This window comes from Protopterus annectens, chromosome 2.part1 (genome assembly GCF_019279795.1).
Source record: "Protopterus annectens isolate FY-2018-M chromosome 2.part1, PAN1.0, whole genome shotgun sequence".
NCBI lineage: Eukaryota > Metazoa > Chordata > Ceratodontiformes > Protopteridae > Protopterus > Protopterus annectens.
The window spans coordinates 144,062,603-144,070,630 of NC_056729.1; positions in this window are offsets into that span (position 1 = coordinate 144,062,603).

The window sequence follows — 8,028 nt, forward strand, 5'->3', positions numbered from 1 at the left end:
GATTTGAATGCTGATAATAAATATATGATATTCTAACACTGGTTGCACAAGTTATCAGCTGATGTAGTATTATTTCAAAAATGTAAAATAGCGAAATGCAATGTTAGAATACTTCAGGGGTTTAAGATGTTTTATGTGTTTTATAATCTTCAGGTAAAAGCAAGTCTTGTCACTATAATTAAGTAATCTTTAGACTGGCAGGTGATAGAATAGCATCAAGTAAGAGAAAGCAGGGAGCTTTGGATAACTATGGACTCTGGGAGCAATCTTATTACTGTAGTCAATGTTTGTGGACCTAACACAGATCATTCCACCTGCTATCCTGACCAGTTTGCTGTATTGAGGCCAGACTTCACTGTAAATTTACCTTGCTAATCAGAAGCGACTTTAACATTAATCTAGACTCATTTATAGACAGGACAATACCCACAGCTGAGAGGTATGTTAATTTAACTATACCAAGGGAAGAGGTATATACTTTTGCAACTCCCAACATCTTACAGTCTAGTAGACTAGACTATTAGTTAACGTCTGAAATTATAGCCCAGGTAACACATTCAGAGGTGTTGTCAGACCCCTCACTGATCATGCAGCTATGTCATTATGTCATTATTTTTCTTGGATAGGGCAAAGGAGAGAGCTGCTAAAATATGTATAGTCAATTCCCTCATTCTGCAAGATAAAGTAAGTCCCACATTCATGAGGGCATTAATACTTTTTAAACCTCAATCTAGTAGGCTCTTTCCCCATTAGAATTTGTTTGGGCTACTTTAAACTGGAGCTCAAGGACCTGTGTATGGTGGACAAAGAGCATTTATGAGTAGGTTGGACTCTTCTCTGAGGTAACTGGAGCTCCAGGTGCACCAACTAGTTTCAAAATGTAAAAAGACTGTGTTTCAGGATTTGAAAGCACTGCATAATTATAAACTGTTCCTTAAAAGACTTTGTAGAATGAAGCAAGAGAAAGACAATCTATATCTAATTCACATAAAAACTCACTCTTGGACTACAGAGAGCACTCTTCCTTGTGTTCAAGTCATGCAAGCTAAACATGGCTTCCTCCAAAATACCATAGTTAGGTTGCAGGGGAATGCAGGTACAGCAATTACTGACAAGGCGATAGTGAAAGAGGTTGCAGAATTTGACAGCACTTTAAATGAAAAAAGCCCCTTAGTCAAGATAAATTGGGTTTATATTAAAATCACGAAAGCCCTAGTCATCGAATATGAAAACAATGACACATATTCCGTGAATACACCAAATGCCTTAAACTGCGAAATTCAAAAACTTGAACTGCCATAGTTGTCCCACCCCACCGCCCGCTACATACTACCTACCCAAACAAACTAAATAAACCACACACATACACTAACCAAAACCCTACTTCTCACCCTAAACTAAACCCTACTTCTAACCCTACACTAAATCTTGCAAATACCACCATGTATGCACTTACCTTAACCCACACCCTAACCTTAAGGTCTGTAACTATCGCACACTTACCTTAAGAAACTATACCCAAACAAACTAAATAATCCACACACATACACTTAACAAAACCCTACTTCTAACCCTACGCTAAATCTCATATACGCTACCATCTATGCACTTACCTTAACCTGCACTCTAACCCTAAGGTCTGTAACTATAGCACACTTACCTTACAGAGCTATACTACAGAAGGGCCAACCATGATGATTCGATGTTTCAGATTTCGCACTTCAGGACGATCGCTGTTTCACGGTTCGATGAAGACGTGTCGGCGTTTACGTATTCGGGTAAGTACACCTTCGAGCTTCTAATATAGACCCGATAGATCTATTAAGTAAAGCTGCTACTTTAACACAAGCAGCCCAGGTACTTAGACTTACTGTAGAATAGGGATTTCCTACCATACCTCTCAGATGTCCAGACTTTTGCAGAATGTCCAGATATCTGTCATATATTTTTGGTCTGTTTCTCATAAAATATTTGGTTTTCTGTCAAATCACTAAGGATTGAAATAACTAAAAATTGAATTTCAGATTTCATATCCTCCAGAAAATGCATGCTATCATATATCCAGTTATTCTACCAACTTTTTAAGTTTATAACAGTGATATTTAAAATCTGTCCCTATTTTTGGGCCTTAGTCTCCCCATTATTTTAGGCACTGTCCAGATTTCTTGTGCTAAGAGATAGAGAGGTATGATCCCTACTTGACAACCCTTCACTGTTCAAGAAATTCTTCAGTCTGTCAATCAAATGCCAGCTGACAATGGTGCAGGTCCTGCTGGTCTGATCAGTGAACTGTACAAAGCACTAGGGGATATATTGCAAACAACTTTTGAAAACAGTGCCAAACATTCCAACAGGAAGGTCAGTTGAACCATTTCTCTGCTACCTCAAACATAATAGTTCAGTTCCAATAAGGATCCAACTCATGTTAGCAATTATATGCTCATATCTTTGATAAATATCAGTGCCATGATTTATGCCAAACTTCTGGTGAATAGGTTAAATCGACTAATCCATAGCCTAGTCCATAACCAATTGGGATATGAGGACACTGAGTGCAGGCCATGTTATAACCCTTCATATACATACATACACACACACACACAAACACACACATATATATATATATATATATATATATATATATATATATATATATATATATATATATAAATATATGCTACATCCTACACTAAATACTTATTGTGTCAGTATCCACCAACCGCACATCACTGGAATGACCCTGGTATCCCTCCCCTGTCCCCCTATTTTTCTTTCTAGCTTTTTTTGCATTACTTTCCCTAAAAGTTGGTCCTAGCCTTCTCTGGCATTATAATAGTCTTTTTGTCACCACATAACCTTGGCTTTTCACCAGCTATCCTCCTCTAGCACTCATACCTAAAGTTTATAAGCAGGTTATGTTTTTATTTTTGCATGGCTTAATACCCTTGCTGCTAATAGTAAAAGTGCTACAGCACTAGTATAAGAGTTTCAGTCTTACCTGTAGCTTTTTTTTTGCCCTTTCAACATGTGTAGCTGATAGTTTTTTTTTTTCTTTGGTCCTTGTGATACCTTTCCATGCCCAACCCGGTCTGTTGGCCCTCGCTGAATTCGGGCTCATGCCTCTCCTCTACCCTACACCCATTCCCACCCACCCCCTCTTTCCACACATTTATAGTTCATTTGGTCATCCCCTTAGTCTACCCAACTACAACCAATCAAATTTGAACTATACTGTCTTAAACACACACCTGCTAAATTACACCACATCAATTGCTAACCACTTACTTCCATTACAGCTCTCTCTCCTGTTGACCAATCAGAAGCTCTAAACTACAACCCTATTATACTCTCCTTTATAACCAGTTCTTACTAGCCCTCCCTCCCAACAACTTAACTATCCCAAGACAACACTATAAGTCAAAATGCTACAATTGCAAGGTTTACTCACCGGTATCCTCCTAATATTAGCTCATATTGAATCCTACCACCACAACATCAACCCAAACTAACAATACAATCACCCACATACCCAACCCCTGCAAAACCAAGCCACTCCTACTGTTAATAACACCTTCACTATATAATTCATCAGACATGGACTTGGCCCAATATATAATTTCTCAGTACCATACAAAGTGCCATATTTCCCAACAATATGATACATTCATATCTAAATATCTGCTAGCTATGACCCACATATTATCCCAACTGATACTAACTAGTGACATATATCCAAACCTTGGACCAACATCTAACATTAATAGTACCATAAAGCAAACAACACACACTATATACTCTCAAAGAAAACCTACATACCTCCTAATCCTTAACATTAATATTAGAAGTATACTTAACAAAACAGCATTGCTACATGCAGCTCTGTCACACTACACCCCTGACATATTTCTTCTGACAGAGACCTGGCTAAATCCACATAATGAAGATAATGAAGTACACCCCCAGTGTACAACATTCTCAGAAAAGATAGAACACACAAGAAATGTGGGGTATTGCCTTGCTTTTTAAAAACAACTTTACTATAGACTTATCAGATATTCACATCCCTTCCTTCCATAATACAGAAACTCTACTTGCCAAACTAAAAATCAATTAAAAAAAACAACTAAACATCTTTACTGCATATATCCTCCCAGGTAATAACATTAATAGAGTAGAATTCATCCTCCACTGAGCATCCCATGCCCTCCCCCAAGAAACAATTATACTATGTGACTTTAACATAGATTGGTCTACCTGTTGCTCTTCACTCCCCACTAACCATTTTAACCTCCATGGCTTTTCTCGCCTAATCCATAATTACACCAGAATAGATAAATCAGCCAAAAAAGAGACTTCTCTAGACTGGATCCTTACAAACCATCCTAACCTATCATACTACTCTGGAAACCTCCCCAGTACCCTCAGTGACCATTTCCCTACATTCATCCTTAGACAACAAGTAAAACCAACAAAAACAACCTCTCATCAACAAATTTGTTACACCAAAAATTTCAAATCCCAGGACCTAATTAATACACCAACTCATTGTAACTGGAAACCTCTGTCATACCTCCCCATAGACCAAGCAGTATATTACTTTAACTCCACATTTCTGAACATACTAAACCACCTTGCATCTACCAGAATAGTAAGAACGTAGTCCAACTATGCCCCCTAGCTCACCAAAAGCACTTGGACTCTCCTAAAACAATAAGGCATGGGAAGCATGGCATCAAAACAAAACTGATACAAATAGACAAGTATGTCTAGAATTATGGAACAAGACCAAAAAATAATGAAAGCTGACAAAAAAATTACTATTCAGATGTCCAAGCAAAACATAAAAACTAACCCTCAAAACTTCTGGGCAGCAATCAACAAAATACTACAACCAGGCAAAACTAGCACTCCACCCCCAAATGTTGATACCACCACCAACAATTTAGCCACCAAGTTTAACCAATACTTCTCCAAATCCATTCAAAACCTCACAAAAAACAGTTCACCCACTACACACCCTAATCCTAGCATTTTAGCAACAGATCAGAAATTTTTCTCACTGCAACCAGTTTCAACCAAAACTATGTATGACTACTTGTCAAAACTAAAACTGACATCCCTAGCAGCTGACAAACTCCCAGCAGAATACCTTAAAATTGCAGCCAAAGCCATCTCATACCCTGTCTTCCTATTAATATAAATTTCAGAACAATACATGCCAACCCTATGGAAAATTTTACACATAATACCCCTCCATAAAGGTTCTAACGCAACAGAATAATTCAACTACCGCCCAATTCCATACTATTACCTCTTTCAGAAATATTAGAAAAATGCATACATTCCCAGATTATTGACTATCTACTAACTAATAAGCTCCTATATAACATACACCATGGATTTTGTCTCAATCACAGCACCACCACAGCTGTTGTTAGCTTTTCTAACACTGTAAATCAACAATGGAACAATGGTAACCTGGTGTCCACTGTCTTCCTCAATCTCTCCAAGGCGTTTGACATGGTCTCCCAATACAAAACTACTATCAGTATTCTCAGATCTCAAACTAAGTAACACCATACTAACACGGTTTAAAAACTACCTAACTAACCATCATCAAGCCATAAAATGGCAAAACACTATATCCCCTCTTCTCCCTGTTACCTTAAATGTTTCACAAGGATCCATTCTCGGACCTCTCCTCTTTACCATATTTACCAATGACCTTCACAAAGCCACCCTCCATGCTCATCTTGTCCAGTATGCTGATGACACCACACTTGTTTACTCTGTCCCCGCTCTCCAAATTCTAGAAAAACTCACCCAGGAATCCTTTACTGATGTAGAAACTTGGTTAACCAGCTCACAGCTAATACCTAACGCCCAAAAAGCACAATTAATGCTATTCCACCAAAAAAAAAGCCACAGATCACATTCCATCATTCAAAATAGTCACTTCCAACAATACCCCTTTCACTCCAGTCTCACAAACCAAACTATTACGTGTTATCATAGGTAATAACATGAAGTTTAGCAAACATATACTGCATACAATATCAAAAGTCCAGAAAAAACTCGGAACCCTCTACAGATGTAAAAAGTACCTCACCAATAATAGTATGGACATCATCGCAAAAACCTACCCGATCTCTACACTTCTCTATGGTTCTCCTATATCAGTCAACTTAAGTAAAGGAGACCTAAACAAGTTAGCTATCTGCTACAACAAAATATCAAAATTTGCTACTGACCCAACTTTCAGGACCCACCATTGCCTAGCCCTCAAACATTTATCATGGCTGAAACTAATAAACTTATTAACCTATAACCAGCTTAAAATCACTCACCAGATTCTATACCACCCAAAAAAAACACATACTCTACAAGGCCTACTAAATCACCTACTAAGATCTTCCAATAAAACTCTAGATGAAGTCACCAAAAGCCAGAAGTATTAAGGAGACTCCCTCTACTCTAGTGCCATAGCTAAAATACGGATCTCCCTACCCCCAGAAATTCAAAACACAGACTGTAAACATAAGTTTAAAAACCTTCTTTGGACCTACTTAACTAACTCCTGGAAGTGTACCGGTTCAGACACAGGATAGGCAGTTTCATACTGCGTTGTTGAACTTTCAAAAGTCTGAATGCCATATGGTCGAACTCATATGTTCAAACTTTCAAAAGTTCGAAAACATAAAAAAAATAAATAAAAAACAGAAAAAACCTACCTGATGATTGTAAACAGTGGGGCAAACCTCTGTGCACTCCCCACGTGGGGGGCTGCATCTCCACCCCCCCACTCTTTAAATATATCAACGCCAAGATCGCACTACAGTGCATTAAAGGGAAATCTTCCCTTTCTGCACTGAACGGACATCCCCATTGAAACATTCGAACTTCTGAAATTTTGAACATATGGGTTCAACAATATGACATTTGAATTTGTTACAGTTCAGCAACGTAATATGTATCCGGATAGGCCATACGCCATACAGTTCACCATATATCTTACATGGGTTGCTTCATATATCCTGTAGCCAATACATTCAAAAGCTTGTTTTTCCAATTGTCAAATACTCATTTGATGTCAAATGGTCGTGAAGGAACTCTTGTCTCTTACTTATGTTGTCCCCAATTTTTTACTATGTTTAAAAATTTCTTTTACACATATCATGCATTTTCTGTATGTCAAAATTCTTTTTTCTTTTACATATTATGTATGAATAATTTTAGCCATATTTGTAAGCTATGTTTTTGTATTCTGTTATTCTGATATTGTGCATTTTTATTAATCTTTGTACTATTTTACTATGTACTGTCTTAGTAAAATTGTTTTTTATATGGAGGTTTTCTCCCTGGGTCTCAGCTAAAAATAGGCAACTCACCCAGTCATACTCTCCTGGTAAACAAATGTGAAATAATATATATATATATATATATATATATATATATATATATATATATATATATATATATATGTATGGGTCCACTTTGTCATTTTGAAATACTGAAATCTCGAATTTCAGTATTCCGAAACCACAAAGCCGAAAACCCAACCACAACTCACAAACTCGAAAACACACAACTGCAAAATTCAAAATTCCGTACCCATGCTACACATACAGTACACACATAAACATGCACAAAACTCCCCCCCCCCACAATCAAACAAACTAATCTAAACTACATATAAGCAGGGAGGCAAGCCCCCCTGTATCCCCACACCCCCCTACCTATATATTCTAATTCCGGGATCACACAAACAGTAACATAAACAAAACTCACACACACATACATATTACAGTTCCTCAAACACACACATAACAGTCACAGCACACACTTACACACACTAAACCCTTAACCAACATACTTACACACACAAACTTACCAAAATTAAGCCCAAACATCCACATTCCGTACCACCGGAAGCAGAAATTTAAAATATCCGTGCTTAGGTATCTTGAATTTCGCTCTTCTACCGGTTTCGGAAATGTGAGTATTCGACTTTGTAAACTCAAAATACTG